This window comes from Carassius carassius, chromosome 8 (assembly GCF_963082965.1).
Source record: "Carassius carassius chromosome 8, fCarCar2.1, whole genome shotgun sequence".
Lineage (NCBI taxonomy): Eukaryota > Metazoa > Chordata > Actinopteri > Cypriniformes > Cyprinidae > Carassius > Carassius carassius.
Window position 1 is genome coordinate 19,323,577 of NC_081762.1, and position 17,218 is coordinate 19,340,794.

At 35.5% G+C, this 17,218-nt stretch overlaps 1 protein-coding gene across 2 annotated transcripts in view; it reads left to right on the plus strand.

Annotated features, from left to right (window-relative positions):
* Nucleotides 1–463: 463 nt before the first annotated feature.
* elmo1 (engulfment and cell motility 1 (ced-12 homolog, C. elegans)) overlaps nt 464–17,218 on the plus strand; it is an 89,584-nt gene continuing 72,829 nt past the window's right edge. For both annotated transcript variants that reach the window (XM_059556521.1, XM_059556523.1), the window contains exon 1: nt 464–602. The gene's annotated coding sequence lies outside the window, so the exon portion shown is untranslated. The remainder of the gene's footprint in view (nt 603–17,218) is intronic.

Genomic DNA, 17,218 nt, shown 5'->3' on the forward strand with positions numbered 1-17,218 from the left:
GTATTTTTAGTTATTAATGTTTTTCTCAATTTTTTAAATATATATATATATTTTCATTCTTAGATTACATATTTTCAAATTTGCTCGTCCAAATATGGTTCTGTCCTTACAAACCATTAATCAACGAAAAGCTGATTTATAAATCTCAATTTAGAAAAAAATTACAAACCAAAAAATATGGTTTTGTGGTCCAGGTTTGCATGTGTAGTAATGTTAGTTAATGTTCTTTATGAAATATTTAATGAAGTGTTACAGATACATTTTTACGTTGGAAGTCCCTGTATGATTTCTTTACTATATATGTAAATAATAGCCGACAAATTACTTCTTACAAGCAAAAACATCACATTTAAGATAACAACTAGACGGAGAAAACCCTGACGCGCCTTTATCTGTTTAATGAATGATCAGGATTTACTGTGCTGTGATTGGTGGATTCCTGTAGCGGCGGAGCCAAATGAGCCGGTAGGAGGAGGAAAGAGGAAGTGAAAACAACATCAGCACTATCTATCTAGTGCGCTAGAGAAAGGGACGGAGCGCGACAGCAGCAAACTCCCAAACATCAATCCCTGGAAGGAGGAAAAGTCGCCTCGCCGCTTCAGGTTCGTACGATTTATTTCGCGTTGTCGATTCGCCTGATGTTGATCTGGTGTCGGTGCGATCCCACGCCAGTTCGCGCTGTTTCATCCACGCAGGCTGAAGTTTAAACGCTTTAGTGTGCAGCTGTGAGACAGTCATGAATAGCCCCTCTATTGAGCGCGGACAGACAGATTGCAGCGGGTGGAGAGTTTGACAGAGCTCAGTGATGGCACTTCACTCAAACTCGAAAGAAGACCGTGCGGTCCACAAAGTGTCACAAACATCAGTGGTTTCAGTTTACGATTGATCCTGTTCCAACAGTGTTAAATTGAGAATGGTGAATTAGAGAGTTCTGCACAATGACAATTACTTCTCTATTGTCTTTGTAGGGAAGACAGTGAAATAGAAAGCAACATCTTTTATGTAGGATACTTTGAAAGTCTCTTTAAACAGCTCACCCTAGTTCTGTCATAGTTTGCTCTAATGGTATTCTGTATATTACTCGCACTCATGTCGTTACAAACACGAATGACTTATTTCTTCAGTTGAACACAAAAGAAGACGTTAGACAGAATTATATTCTCAGTCACCATTTACTTTCATTGTAGGCAAAAATTATGCAATGCAAGTGAATGGTGACTGAGTCAGTCTTTTGCCTAGTGCCTTAGGCTACATCGCCTTTTGTGTTCCACGGACGTGAGTAAATGATGACAGATTTTTCATTTATGGGTGAACTGTGAGGAAACGATGACAGATGTTATATTTTTAGGTGAAATGTCCCTTTAAATACTGAGATTTTAGTGCTGGTAATCGATAGTCGATTCGAATAATAGAATAATTGCAATTATTTTTCTTAAGATGCAAAATCTGTGGCCTATGTGTTATTAAAATGACTCGTACAAAAATAGACAGTTATACAAATTAATAAATAAAACGCATCTAAACAAACACACTGTATGACTGCAATAAACAAACAGAATAAAACACCATTAGCATTCAGTAACGGTTTATGATTTGGCAGGTTTTTATGCATTTTTGATACATTGTGCCCTAGACCGGAAAAACGGTGTAGGTTTTATTTTGAAACAATTTTAACTCAGAAATTGCAAGTAAATTTCACAAGTAATTACAATGAAATGTCAAGTAACGTGTTGAATAAAGTATGACATTTTAGAAAGATTAAAATAATATTTTCATGTAAAATATATAGTCCAGCACTCTTTGTTTTATTTACAGCTTTTATTTTATTTTATTTTTTAACCCAACTTTAGTGGAAGAACACATTTTGCTTGCTGTAAGCCAATTTTTGCTGTGTCAAACCTTTATATAAAATCCCTGTATTTATTTTATTCAAATGAAGGTACTTAATTTTAGGAGGGTGTTTCTCATGTACTATAGGTTTCCTTTTGTAGATTATCGTTATTATTATTATTATTATTATTCTTTTTGACTGATAATATTTTGGTTAAATTGTATTTATTGGTGTCACTGACATGTCCAAACTATTTCTGACATTTGTTGATAACTATTTTTATCATCAACCAATTAGTTGTTTCAGCCTTATGAGAGACAGAGGCAGAATTCTTGATACACCAATATATTGCATGCATATGTATATTGAGGTTTATTCAAAATAGCTCTGAAAGTGTGTCAAAATTGAGGAAGAAATGCCATACTTCCATGCTCTCTGGGCAGGAAATGGTTTCTTCCTTTTCATTAGAAAAACTATCAAAAGCTCAAAGTCTTCATTTTTTTTAATGCATATATTTCCTTGACTTTGTAGTTCAGATGCATGCTGGTCTTGTGGAGTCCAGATGAGAATGTGTTTTGTTGCAGTGGCAGTCTGTTTGTTTTATTGTCATGTCGTTGAGTCACTTTTGTGTCTGGAGGCAAGTTTGAGCCCAGTGTCTTGCCCAATTGGTCCTTAAGATCGCATGCATGCGCTGTTGGTCTTGAGATGTAAGCATGTTCAGTGCATGTCAGCAGCATGTAGAATGTTTTCTGGGTCAGAAATATTTTAGTCATATCTCAACATTAATGTCAAATGCACATTTTGCTGTCTGTTGGGTGCCACTGTTATTTTTTGTTTTATAGAAAGTGAGAAATAGGACAAGATTGACAGAGAGTAGAGCATGGAAGGAAAATAGTAAGTGTTGCAAGCCTGATTCGAACCCACAAAACCGAAATGAGCAACGTGACACAATGTATCAGAGCTTATACTGCTAGACCACAGTGGTTTGATGTATGTCTGCACTACTTTCAGTTGCTTTTCCCCTCTTTAAAGTTTTTGCATCATGCTAAACTCATAAGGGAGGTGTTTTAAGTCACGTAAGAACTGCTTCTGCTTTTCATTGTCTTCAGTTGATGTCAGGGGGTTTATCATTGTCTACGTTTGCGGTGGAGGCAGTAAGTGAGATCAGATGAGTTTTCTAAGAAAGTCAGAAGTTTAAGGAGTAGCTGTGTGAACGGCTCATTGAGATTCTGCACATGTGCAGCATGTGTATATATAAATTACTTTCTGCAGTTTCTCAGTCTTTCACCTCTGAGTGCAACCTTGCCAATTTATGATGAGTTCTTGACTGCAAGTGTTTCTCTCTCTCTCTCTGTGTGTTTCACATTCCTCCCCTTCTTCCTCACTTTATATCTTTCTCACCACCCCAGCCACCTTATCTCACATCTAAACTCAAGGGGGGAATCTCAAGCGTTCCTTGTCTAATGTTTTCATCGCTGTCTTCTCTTATCTTTCTTGCCACCAAAATAAGAGTGAGGAGGATCTTTGGCTTTGTCTTCTTCCAATGCAGCTCCAGTGTGGTCACGTAGAGAAACTATTGCACTTACAAACAGGAATAAAGCCAGTTGGATCAGAGGTTGCTACGTGAAAATGATCTGTAATTTAAAACGTATTAAAAACATTGATGAATCTATAAAAGGATTTTTGTAATTTTATCTGGCAGTAGAATTGTTTATGGTCAGATTGGTCCTCTACTCTATGGATTTTATCCTATGTCGAAACGTGAAACTGAGGAACAGATTGGGATTTTTAAACGCAGAAACTGAAAATGTCCTTATGCATTCACCAACTAAAGGGCATGCATTCAAATTTTTGGTAACAATATGCATTAATATAATTATATCTGAATATATATAAGTTGATGCTTAAACATTGTATTGACTTTAAGATGGACTGCTATTTATGCTAATAAGAATTAGTTTGAAACTTGTTTTGAAACAACAAAATGACACACTTCTGCTTTAATTGGAATTTTGTAGCTTTTAATTGATTTCTGTAAGCTTCGTGTAAATGTTGGCAGTCTAGATTCATCAGGTATATTCAGATGTTTGAAAGAAGTCTCTGGAGCTCATCAAGCCAGCATTTATTTGATCAAAAATATATTAAAAACAGTAATATTGTAAAATATTATTGCAATTTTAAATAATTGGTTTGTATTACACTATTTTCAAATGCAATTTATTTCTGTGATGGAAAAATAGAATTTTCAGCATCATTACTCTTCTCTGAAGTGTCACAGAAATCCGTCAGATTTGCTGCTCAGATATTTCTTAAAAGATATTTCAAAAGTTTAAATATATTTCAATTTATTTATTTGTAACTTTCAAAATGTTACTTTTTTTATCAATCTAATATATCCATGCATTAATTGATCTCTTAAATAACTGACCCCAAATGTGTCTATACACATTTAGAATTCACTCATAATTGAGCACTTCCCTTTCTGAAAAAGTGTTGATCTTGCACTTAAATATGTACAATATATAAATCTTATGCTTTCCAGCATGACAATATCTCTTCCACTGCATAAAACCAGATTGCTATTGTTTCTCATGGCTCCAGATATCATCTGATGGGCATCAACACCGTCCCTCCAGCAAAGCCTGGCAAGATCAATTTCCTGGTTTAGTGGATAATGTTGCAGCGCATGTAATTACTGCTTCTGGCAATACATTAATTACAGATGCAGACAGGTTTAAATGAAGGTGTTAATATCGCTTAATAAGTGTCATTGGAAGCGTAAAGAAAATCTATGATGCTGTCGTAGTTTTATTGGGTTGAACCGTTCACTTCCATACTTTAAAAAACCTATTCTTCTAAAACCATGTTTGTAGAAAACTTTAGTTATTTTTCAAACGGGGCCAGTGTCTTGTGTTTGGTTTTACTTTTGTCTAAACATCCTCTGTGACTGGGTTGGGCTTCATTTCTGGCCTGTGCAAGTAACAGGATTTTCTTCACACCTGTGCTCTTGGGAAGCCAGTGATCCTGCGGCGTTGCTTGTATGTATCAACATTTGGTTGAACTGGTCCTGCTGGTACTGATTTGGCACAGTCTGTCGTCTCTGAGCGGTCACAGATAGTCTCTGTGAGCCTCAGGTCACCGCAGCTGCACGCTTACGATCGTCCCAACTGTGCACTCCAGCTGTGTGCTCGCAGTGCTGTTATCATGCCATCTCATCACTTAGCCAAGACTTAGGCCATTAAACGAGCAAGAGGTCTGGAATGGCCGTATTAACAGTGTTGGAGCATGTGTAGGGATCAACACAAATCCAGCTGTGATCCTCTCCACGAGGATCCTGCAGTTTTAAAGTGGGGTACTAATGGCCCACATCTTGATCCACTTTTCTAGGACTTCATCTTGGGTTAAGATTCGTCGTTCTTGTTGTGAGCCAGTGGATTGTCTGTGTTTTCTGGAGTGCTGATTCACTGGCTCTCTGTAAACACATAGAGACCCGCAGCATCATCTGTGGTGTTTTGCTTCAGGTCAGACCGTGAGCTCAGTGTGAGTCAGAGAGAATAGAAGAAGAGAGACACAGGACAAGTGCAAGTAACTGTTGTTGAGGGAATTTGGTTAATGACATGATTTTTTTTTTTTTGCCATTCAGAAATACAATGACTTAAACCTCTTGTATAAGGGTGTTCACCCAGAAAAAAGAAAGAAAATTAGTCCATGTTTTACTCACTCTCAAGGCATCCTAGGTGTATATGTCTTTCTTCTTTCAGATGAATCCAATCGGAGTTCTATTAGCAATTTTCCTTGCTCTTCCAAGCTTTATAATTGGCATGGGCAGATGCTTTTCTTTAGTGATTCAATGGATCACAAATCTCAGAGTTGGGATCACAGTACGGTTTTTGAGCCACGGAGCAGATTGGTTTTCGGATCAGCAAAAAAAAAAACTGTTATTTAAGTACGATACCACAGCAAAAACTCTTAGCCTAAGTAAGTTCACACATTATTAAAGAGACAAATGAAAAGCCAGTAAAAATAAGAAATAGGCTATAATTACAAGTATAGATGTATATAACATTTTTATTTTTAGAAATGTCATATGACCCCTTTAAGATTAGGAGTAATTAAATGCAAACAAATGTTGTAAAAGCTATCAAAACCAAAATAAACCAACATAAAAACATAGAGTACATTTCTGTGTTTAATTGACCATTTGTATACTCTGCCTTGGATGTATCCAAAAATACATGCATGTAAATGTAAGATATAAGGATGAGAGAAAGAGGAAGTGAAAGTTTGGACAGGATGCTAGGAGCACTGCTGTCATCAAAGCTCTAGGTTTCTTTGTCTTTGTGTCTGTCTCGTTCTCTCTCAGGGTCAGTGAGGTCTAACAGCATCGCATGCCTTTCCAAGAATGTTTGTTTGCACAAAAAGGAAAACACTGCACCCCCATTTTGGCTTTCTTCCTGTTGATGAGCATCATTAGGACTAATTACATTAAGCCTCAGTGGAGATGTTTGTGCTGGGTGTGTCAGACATGCGCTATATGAATCTAGCAGATATACTGTACGTTGCTCTTTTATCCTTCACAAGGTTTCATTTAAAGACGGATGATTCATCAAAAAGATTTGTTTCACCAGAGCCAAATGCAGCCTGATACTGTCACAAAAGACAATGGCTGTGCCTTTTGTGATGGCATCAGGCTGTATTTGGTTGCAATTTGAGGAGGGTAGACGCAAACATTGGGACTGAATTTGTCATCGCTGTCTGGTTTTGACTTAAAAACTTTTGTGGATAAAGATCTAGGAGACTGTAATGTGCTTGCAAGGAATTGTATTCACTGTTGGAGTGCATATCAGAGATAATGAGACCCTTTTTACAGAGTGATGGTGAATGTGCAGCAGTAAACAGCGGGTTTCTCAGTGTAAACATATGAAGAAGTATCACCGCAGATAGTGATGAGTTCACACTACAGTATAAATACAGTTACATTTGCAGAGGGTTTAAAGATGGAGAAACTTTTTTTGATAACAGAATTTTCATTAGCTTTGGGGAATGATTTCTGTGGTAATATTTTAAACTGCTATTTTTTTTTATAAAAAATGCTGAATATTATTTATTATGTATTTTTATTTAATATTTATATATTAGTTTATTAATAATAATATATATATTAGTTTAAATGTTGAATAATAATAATAATAATAGGGCCCTATGAAATCCATTTATTTTTTCCAAATTCAGTTTGGGAATTAAAAAAATGTTTTTGTTATAATTACAAATAAATTATAATTTTATTAATCAAAAAGCATTTTTTCAATAATTAAATTTGTGAAATTCTTCACACATAAACAACTATTTATATATATATATATATATATATATATATATATATATATATATATATATATATATATATATATATATATAAATATATATATAAAAGAAAAACATGTAAGGCCATAAGAAATATGTAAAAAAAATTATAATAATTCTCCCAAATTCCATTATTTTTACCAAATTCTGTGTATTCCATTAATTTTCTGGATTCCATTTGAATGGTTTTAATGATATTTTAATATTTAAACGCATCTCTAATTAATTGATTTTTATATATAAAAAAAAAAAGAAAGAAATCCGAAACAATGTTCTGTACATTTACAATAAAGTATATGTCTGATAAGTATTAATTTAAAGTAATGTTTGAATATTAATTTTATTAGTAGTAATAAAAATAATTATTTTATTATTATTTACTATCTTTACATTAAGCAATATTTCTGTCACAGTTTCTTCAAGTTGAACCAAACTTTTATTTTGACGGTTTGCTGTGAACACCTGCATATGATACGGCGATGTTTTTTCTAAAAAAAAATATATATAAAAAAAAAAGGTAAATCTAAATCTTGCGCCATTCATTTACAGAGAAACATAGAACATGAAGGATTCATTTAAATAGTATCTATGCAGCTTAATATTCACAGACACTAGCACAAAACGTGTTTTGATTTAAACATACTGACCTACTTTTAATTAGTTTATTCAAAATTGGAATTTATTCATATTCCTTGACACTCCATAGCCACAAATCTACCTGAAGTAATCTAAATGTTGATTCACATAGTGTGTTTTTCCTTCTCTTGAAATGCTCCAGGATTGTTTGGTTAACCTGCATGCATCTGTGAATCTGCTGGCGGGTGTCTAGTGCCGCCCGTATGTGAGGATAGAGCTGGTATCTGTACTAAACCACTCCCATAGTGCTTCGTAAGATGTCTAGAGCTTGAGCTCAACAATAACATAACTTCTCTAAATGCACTAGAGCTTCTCAAGTTGTGTCTCTTGAAATTACAGTCCTACTGATCAAAATCTGAAGCTTGTGAAGAAGATATGCACATTTGCAGAAGTTGGTCATATGTACCCATCTGCAGGGCCTAAAGCTGCATACACAAATGGCTGCTGGGAGGAGCTTGTTTTTTTTGGAATGAGGTGCTGGAATGTCTTCTCTGAAAACATAGTTGACCTGTGCTACTGTTCTGCTAGGAATGTTCTGCAGGTGGTTTTCTTCACTACCGTTTTGCTGTTTCTTTTTTCCGCTCACTCTTCTGTGTCTGTCCATTTGTTTTTCATCTCTGTCAGGCTGCTGTGAACTCTGGCAGACGGTGCATCTGTCTGCTGACCACCTGCTGTAGACATTGTCACAGTGTCTGACCCCTGACCGCCCTGTTTCTGCAAGGCATGTTTGTTTGTGTGTGTGTGCGTGTGTGTGTGTGTGAGCACTGTTGCAGAAATCTAACTCTGTCTGGTGTCAAAATAAAATATAATTTTTTTTACAAATAAAATAAAAAATAGATCTTGAATTATTGATGTATTATTAAATCTTTCAATACAGGCCAAGTTTTTTTTTTTTTTTTTACATTCACCTGAGGCTTTTTTATTGTTGCAGTTCTTTGTTTACATGTCTGAACTGGAGTCACATTAGAGCCACTGTTTCTGAAAAAAAAAAAAAGAAACTGCACATCCGTCCTCAGCGGAGAGGAAATCTGAGTAGAGTCAGGTTAGCTGCTTCCTGTGCTGCCTATTGTGCACGCTCATCTATTTCCTGTTATAACGGATGCATCAAATGTTTTTCCAGAGATGAGTGTTATGTTCTTTCCTGTTTGATGTTTGATCAAATAGTAATGACATTCAAGAGGTGTTCCTACTCTCTCCATGGCCAGAACAGGACTCTGAGAATGCCTTTTATCACTGATGTAATAGATTTAATATGAACAATCGTGTAATAAGAGAATCTTCAACATTTTGAGAACAGTGGCAGACATGAAGTAATTTTATGATGCATTTTCTAATTGTTCTGGTTCACCAAAAAAAACAAAAAAAAAACACTTCACTTCACCAGCTGAATCAGTGTCAGTAACATGATGCCCCTTTTTGTATGGATGATAAATTTGTTCTAAAATATATTAAAATGTCATTCACACTTATTATGATTTGAATACACCTTCTATGATGAGCGTGTTTTTATTTTCTACATTAAAATTCATTTTTATAATTTAGTTTTTCTCTGGTTTTAAGTAAAAAAATATCAGGTTGACAATCAATGTTAATTTGTTATTATTTATATAATATTATAGTATTTGTTTTTTATTAGCTTTTGCTTTTAATTTTTTTTGGTTGAATTTTTAATTGTTTAATTTTAGTTCTGTGCTTTTTGTAATTTTTATTAGTTAAGTAATTTATTAAAAATTAATACATATATTAAAAAACCTTTCATGTACTTATTTGTCATTGTCCCAAAATCAAGCAACAAGAAAAAGGTAGCCATGCCCATGCCTATAATAGATCCACACTAGGGATGTTGCGGTGACGGATTTTTTCCACCAGTTAATCGACGTGTAAAAAAACCGGTAATCCCCGTGTCAACGGGGTTGCGTGTCGGGGATTTCGGGAGGCCGAAAATGCGGTCGTGCAGACGTGCACACGTCTCAATTTACTTTCACTTTAATTAGCGGCAATTCAGTAGCATTTGTTTGAATTAATCATGGGTTAATTTATTTTATTCTTAATAAAAATACACAAAACAATAAGACACTCGCTTGTATTACACACATCTTTATTGCAAAATGAATAATAACTTAACACACCATGCAAAAACTAAACGAAAGCACTTATGAAACACCTTTAGAGTGCATTTATTAACAAAACGAACCACTGCACACAATGTGCAAGTATCAAACAAGACTCGTTAAATAATTATAAATATTCGTTAAATAAAGTGCCTGCCTTTTTCAGCAAAAAAAAAAAAAAAAAAAACACCGAACATCAAAAACTTCGTTAAATAAAGTAGCCTACCCGAATAATCACTGGACACTTAAGTGCAAAAAAAAACTAATATAAAAATTAAACTCACGTTAAGCTGTTAAAAAAAAGAGGTAGGCCTATTAACTGCATACACCGTACAAAAAAAATTATAAATAGGCTAAATGAGAAACAATAAACGAAAAACCTTCATTTTAAATTGCAACAGTTCGCTTTGAAACCAGATCTTCTGCCATCGTTTGCCAGTTAGCTCGCCTCACTCTCCTCAAATGATAAATGAAATCGGACACCTGCAGCTTTACTGCGGCGCTCGTTCCGCTTACGCAAAATTACGAAGGCACGTAGTCACTAACTGAATTAAGTGCTTTATCGCTATAGGCTAAAACTTCAACACGATGGGGACGGTGCCGGTGGTCAAGTGCTATGACCGGTAGGTGGGTTAAACACCGTGTATCACCGGTAACACCGACTATCGCAACAAGCCTAATCCACACCAACTGAAGGATGTCCTTGAGAGATGGAAACGGTACCAACATGAAGAATAACAGCCCAAAGCAAACCCCAATGAATGGTAGCAGGGCTGAGGCCCAAAGATGAAAGCGTGTGTGGGCACACACACATAAAGAAGGCTGGCATTGCGATGGGCGTTTCCAGTGAAGGCGGTTTGATTGAGGAGAAGATCCTGGAAATGGACAGTGGAAAGGCCTATGTTTGGTCTCGGCCCATGATGATGGGGGGATGGTTGGTGAAAGACCAGATACAGCTGGGGGTTTGGGAGGAGCAAGGGACAGCTGGTTTATGTGTGTGTGTGTGTGTGTGTGTGTGTGTGTGTGCGTTCGTGTGTTAAGCACAGTGTCTCTTTGTTCCCCTCCCCTCTGACTGGCACCAACCGGATCATTTAAGACTACAGCCGTTCATTGGCACCTCAGGTTCAGGAACAGTCTGGCGACTCTACAGTATGGCTGCACTCTGCAGGGAAGATGCTTTGAAGGTTAGAAGGCCCAACAGACAATGATCTGTGCCAGCACTCCCACAGCGTGCAGTGTTTCCATTGCACGCTACTATTGCCCAAATTACAGTGCTTGGGATAATTATGTATATATATGTGTATGTATATATATATATATATATATATATATAATATAAGATAATATAATGCTTGGTATGGAAGCATAAGCTTTACTGTCGCTGAATGATAGTTCTTCAGGACTGAGAACTCCAGAAAATCCAGTCAGTCAAGGCTCAGTGCAGGTTAAAGCATAGCTTTTGACCCTAAAACACTTTGTTTGTGCAACTCTGAGGGTTTATTTTCATTGCTCTCAAGAATATTTTCCACTAATGGCGGGATAGTAGAGGAAAATTTCCGTCAAATTGTCGGGTTAAGCCTTGTAGTTTTACAGAGCGAGGCTCGTTTCTCGAAAACTTTTTCTGTACTTAAATGGGCTGTGTATTTGAACCAGTTGCTTGAAGTGGGACGCGTAAAAATAGCATCAAATCAATCACGGAATGTTCCAGACTCGTGCAGGTCTCGATTCAGGATAAATGAACCCATCAGGGATTGCAGTGACATGTTGCTCTATATTTTCAGTGCTCAAGATCTAAAATTGCTGGCTTAAAATGGGTTGAATCGTAACCCCTTACAGTGAGTTTATAGTATGTAATTTGCTTTGTCATAGTGGCCTTGTTGGGTTTGCAGACTTATCCCTGCTAGATGTGCGTGTGTGTTATTAGTGGTGCTTGCTAAGGCAAGAATCACTGTTATAGGTTTACTGAAGGTTGAGGGTTTTGAACAAACATATGACTCTTTCTGGTAGACTTGTAGCTGTGAACTTGTCTTGCAATGTTTGTGCCACATGCATGAATAATAGCTAAAATTTGTAACTTGTGGAGGAAAGGTGTGATGTTTATTTTTTAAGAGATTGGACCGTTCAAAGAGAGAAACGGCATATAGGAACAAGAAGAGAGTAGACAATTGAATTTAAAACCGGGCCAGCAGATAACCACGTAGCAACCATCCACAACCCCTTAGAAACAGCACAGTAACAGGCTACTGTAAAAACCTTAGCAACTTTGTTTTGTGTTTTTGTGATTTCTTTTTATTTTTATTGGCTTTTATTATTTTTCAGGTTTAGTTTTATTAATTTTAGTACTTAAAGGGTTAGTTCACCCAAAAATGAAAATTCTGTCATTAATTACAACCCCTCAAGACCTTCAAGATGTGAGACCTCTGTTCATCTTCAGAACACAAACTAAGATGCTTTTGATGAAATCTGAGAGATTCACCCTGCATAAACAGCAACACAACTGGCACGTTCAAGACCCAGAAAGGTGTAGGATGTCATTAAAATCAACTTAAATTTTCTGAAGTTTTGAAAATACTTTTTTTGTGCCAAGAAAACAAAATAATGACGATTCATGCGTGTGCTGCTGCTGACGTAGAACATGTATGCCCTGTTGCATGCTTCATTGTTCTCTTGATAATGGTGGAGAATGGGACAAGGAGGAGAAGAATGGTTGAATAAAGTCATTATTTTTGTTTTCTTTGCGCACAAATTTATTCTTGTCACATGTAACAATTGTAACAATGTCTTTACTGACTTTCTGGGCCTTAAACATGGTAGTTGCTTTGCTGTTTATGCAGGGTCCAAAAGCTCTTGGATTTCACCAAAAATATCTTAATTTGTGCTCCAAAGATAAATGAAGGATTTACGGTGTTTGGAACAACGTGAGGGTGAGTGATGACAGAATTTTAATTTTTGGGTGAAAATCACTCTGAACACCTTAGCAATGTCAAAGCAAAACCCTGACATACTGGCTGCATCCAAAAGCTAAAAAATGCTACCTTTGGAGAACGCATTCCAGAGTAGGAAAGCATCAAGGGCATGCTCGAATCCAGTGTTAGCTTCACTTCCTGTCTACTGCGATGCCTTCATCTAGTTGATTTTTGAAGCCAGCATAAATGTACCCTTTTTCTTGAAATCCCACAATCCTGTGCATTCACTTCTGTGACAGTTGAGCTAAAAATAAAAACGGCATCTGAAAGTTGCAGTCGGTGGTCAATTTGTGTGTAAATGTAGGTTTTTGACCAACTTCTCTAAACTTCTGTCATTTCTAGCAAGACATTTTGCAGTAATTACATATTCACTTATCATCAAAGCTCTTTCAGATTTGCTGTCATAAACTCTCCCTGGATGATTCCTCAGATGTTATTTATGATGCTTTAATTGATTCAATAGATGCAGGGACATGTTTCCATTACCTAAACTGGAACTGACCAGTGTTGCGTGAATAGAAAACAAAACCCTGACAGCTGAATGTAATTTGGCTTGATTCTGTAGACAAAGCTCTGGACAGAACTCTATTGGCCCTATAAAGACTTCAAACTAAACTGGATCTTCAGGTTTTTAGCTGTCAGAAGATTGTAGAACTACAATAGGAAAGTAAGTGGCCTCATTCATACTCACTCACGGTTTGTTCAGCCTACAGATGTCAAGTCTGCATGCTTGCAGACCCCTCCAGCCGAGAGCCTGGGAACCCCAACATCACCATTAACAAACTGACGGATATCATTCATCTTGACGTCGCATGACTGATTATTCATGCTATGATCCCGTGTGAAATGGAGCTGTTTATTTTCATGTTGTCTGTGACTCCTGCTGTTATCCGTATCCTGAAATCATCGTCTGGCTCCACGTTACGCTGAGTGTTGAAGCAGAATTCTCATCATCTTCTGCATCTCCTGAGCAGAGCAATCTAGAGTCGTTTAGAGATGCTTCTCTGGTGTGTATCACTGTATCCCTGCTCTGACAGACATATCTGAGCTCAATAAAACCTCAGACTAGTGGAAAAGGAGGAGTGCTTTGATAAAATGGGAGTAATGATGACAAACCTTGAAATGAAGTAAGGAATAACATTGCTAAAATAGTCCATGTGGAATACGTAGTTCAACCATATTGTTATGAAGCTACAGGAATACTGCGCAGAAAAATACAAAAATGAGGACTTTATTCAACAATTTCTTCTTTTCTTTACCAGTCTTCAATGCACATTTACTGGAAACATCAGGAAAAGACACAGGAACTCATCGGTGAAACAGAAGTAGCACAGAAATGGTTTCATTGGAGTTTCTGTTTGTAGAAGACTGGATTAGTCTGGTTTGTGGTATGTGGTTTTCTTGTAAAAGTGAGGAAGGGTGTATCGCTCTAGCATTGTGTTGGTTCAAACATTTTTCTAGAACCAGTTCCACACTATACGGTTTGTTGTATATTTGTAGTTCCGGAATGAATGAATGAAGTTCATGTTGAAACCTGTCCTGATATTATCTTGTCTCCAGTCTATGGAGGCAAGGGTTTGTCTTCAACCGTCACTCTCCTTGTGCTCATACGAACTCAAGATGATCAAAGAATTACGTGACCAAACTCTTTGTAATGTTTCATTCATTCCAAGAGAGCGTTCTGCTGTGTTTATCTACAGCTGGCCTGATGCATCATTTTCAGGCATGTTTCTGACAATTGTATAAGTGGGAATTTGGAAAAGGGAATTTATGATTTCAAGCAGATGAGAATAGAGAGGGTTGTCATGACCCACCTCGACAGACACAAATAAAGCCTTGACTTTTTATGGTGGATCCATCCTCCCAATTATTTATATGCCAGGGGAAACAAGTTCTTCCACTTCCCTTTTTTTTTTCTTTTGTAAGTTAACATAAAACTGACTTGGAAAGAAGTGTTTTGTTTTACTTCCACAATTGTTAAAAAATCTCAGTTATTGTGTTTTGGATGCCTGTTCTGGGAACTGTCCAGATGCATTGCAGATGAAAGAAATATGAAGAAATATGCCTCTCCTGTGATTCCCCTAATGACTGTTAAATCTTCTTGCTAAATTTTTAATATATTAGTTAGATTTTCTACAGCAAGCGGCACTATAATTGTTACTCATTCTGTTGCTATTTGAACACTATTCTGAACCCTGAGGAACAAACTTTGTTGTGTAATTATCCCACACTGTTTGTGCTGTAGACATTAACGATGCATCCTCAGACATTTGTGGGTGAGCTCTTTTGAATAGACCCAGTAAGAAAACACCTTTTATATAATATTTCATTGTTTGACACTTTTAGTTAATGGTAATGTTATAGTAGTCTAATATAATATAATTATAAATGTAATATGATATTTTTTAACCTAGTGTATTTTAATATACACTATTGTTTAAAAGTTTGGCGTCAATGAGATTTTTTTGGGGTTTTTAAAGGATATTTTATGCTACATTTATTTGATTAAAAATAGAATAAAAAAAATACATTTCTATTGTTAAATATTATTACAATTTAAAATAATTTACCTATTTTTATATATTTTAAGATGTAATTTATTCCTGTGATGGCAAAGCTGAATTTTCAGCATCATTACTTCAGTATTTAGTGTCACATGATCCTTCAGAAATCATTCTAATACGCTGATTGAGTTGATAATTTATTGAATTTATAATTAGGACCAAGGCTGAAAACAGTTGTGCTGTCATGTTTTTATTTTATTTTTTATATTTATTTATTTATTTATTTATTGTGAAATTGGCAGTAATTCTTTGCAGGATTTTTTTAATAGAAAGAAGCATTTATTATAATTTTGAAATATTTAGTAAAATTATAAATCTCATTAGAACATTATATTTGTAACAATATTTAATGCATCCTTTGCTGAATACAAAATAAAACTTTTGAAGTTTTAAAATAATATATATTTTTGAATATTACCACCCTAAACTTTTGAAATATACATTATAATATAATATAATAGTTGTAATATGGTAATATGGATGCTGCTATTTAGTTTATTGTTAGTGAAAGATGAGATGCATTGTTGAACAAGCTCTTCTTTCCTTTCTTTTTCATTGAAGAGCGTGTTTCATAACCCACATGTTCGTGTAATTCAGTACTTTATATAGCGCTCACTGTTTCTGAAAGAACAGTTTCTGATCAATGCTGCCCACTCCATCCCACTCTGTGGTAAGTGCACCTGAGGACAGCGCTTGCATCGCCTGCGTTTAACATTCATCAGCGGTTGTAACACTTTGCCTGTGCCACAGCCTGCTAAATAAAGGTTTTGTGCTTCTCGCTGGAGAGACCCACACCTCTTCCATCTTCATACAAATCAACAGGCATGGTTTCCCAAACAGGGTCTGTCCGTCAGGGCTGGTGTCAAACGGTCAGAAGCTACCATTGTGTGATGCCTACAACAGCCAGAGGTCAGCAGCACATTTACAGCATGGATTCGCCCAGAGGCTTGTTCCCTCTTTCTGAGAACACAACTCATTCATGAGACGTGTTCATTGATTGTACTCCATTAGCTCTTCCCCATTAACTGATCGGTCGTAAGTTTTGTTTAGTTTCCTTGTACTAGTCCGAGATTATAAAAGCTAAGGTGACTTGCATTGCTTTTTGGATACATGTTCAGAGTTTCATACATAGATTACAAATGGTTTATATTTGAAAGAATTTGATTTATAGTTATTGTAGGTTTATCTAAAGAGTAACATAGCAAATTATAAGAGATTGACAGTAAATGATGGGAGTAAAATTATTATTAACAACAACAACGTGTATGTGTATATAATGAATACATACTAAAATTAATTATACTAAATATAAATTGTCTTATAATTAAGCACCAATGTTGAAGTGCATAATAATTATTAAAAAGTGGACATTTATAATAATTAACTTTATTTTTAATATTAGTATTATTAACAACAACGGCGTGTGTATATAATGTATAAATAATTAAGTATAAATATTTAAGCAGTGCAAAATTGCAAAAAAATGATTATTAGTATTATTAACAATAATATATTTGTATATAATAAATAATTAAATACTAATTTCTCAATTCTGTATATAAATTGTCTTATAATAAAGTACAAATATTAAAGTGCATAATTATTCAAGTGACAGGATATTATTAATAATAATCATAGCAATAACTCGTTGTTATTATTATTATTAATACTTAATGATTAATGTATATTTATTTAATATTATTTATTTATTATTATACCCTGTCACTTTTTAATCATTATTATGCA